A 597-nucleotide genomic window follows, 5' to 3' on the forward strand; every position below is an offset into this window, starting at 1 on the left:
CCGTCCACTGAACCCCGGGACCCAGACTCCGTCCACTGAACCTCGGGACCCAGACTCCATCCACTGAACCCCAGAACGCAGACTCCGTCCACTGAACCCCGGGACCCAGACACCGTCCACTGAACCCCGGGACCCAGACTCCGTCCACTGAACCTCGGGACCCAGACTCCATCCACTGAACCCCAGAACGCAGACTCCGTCCACTGAACCCCAGACTCCGTCCACTGAACCCCAGGACCCAGACTCTGTCCACAGAACCCCAGAACCCAGGCACCATCCACTGAACCTCGGGACCCAGACTCCGTCCACTGAACCCCAGGACCCAGACTCCGGCCACTGAACCTTGGGACTCAGACTCCATCCACAGAACCCCAGGACCCAACACCCCTGCAGAATCCCAGGATCCAACACCCCTGCAGAACCCCAGGACCCAACACCCCTGCAGAACCCCAGAATCCAACACCGTCCGCAGAACCCCGGGACCCAACGCCCCTGCAGAACCCCAGAGTCCAACACCGTCCGCAGAACCCCGGGACCCAACGCCCCTGCAGAATCCCAGAATCCAACACCGTCCGCAGAACCCCGGGACCCAACGCC

At 63.7% G+C, this 597-nt stretch overlaps 1 protein-coding gene across 1 annotated transcript in view; it reads left to right on the forward strand.

Moving 5' to 3' along the window:
- Positions 1-597, forward strand: part of PRDM16 (PR domain containing 16) — an 82,425-nt gene that overhangs the window by 78,376 nt on the left and 3,452 nt on the right. The window lies entirely within an intron of this gene.

Source organism: Myotis brandtii, unplaced genomic scaffold (genome assembly GCF_000412655.1).
Source record: "Myotis brandtii unplaced genomic scaffold, ASM41265v1 scaffold434, whole genome shotgun sequence".
In the NCBI taxonomy this organism is placed as follows: domain Eukaryota; kingdom Metazoa; phylum Chordata; class Mammalia; order Chiroptera; family Vespertilionidae; genus Myotis; species Myotis brandtii.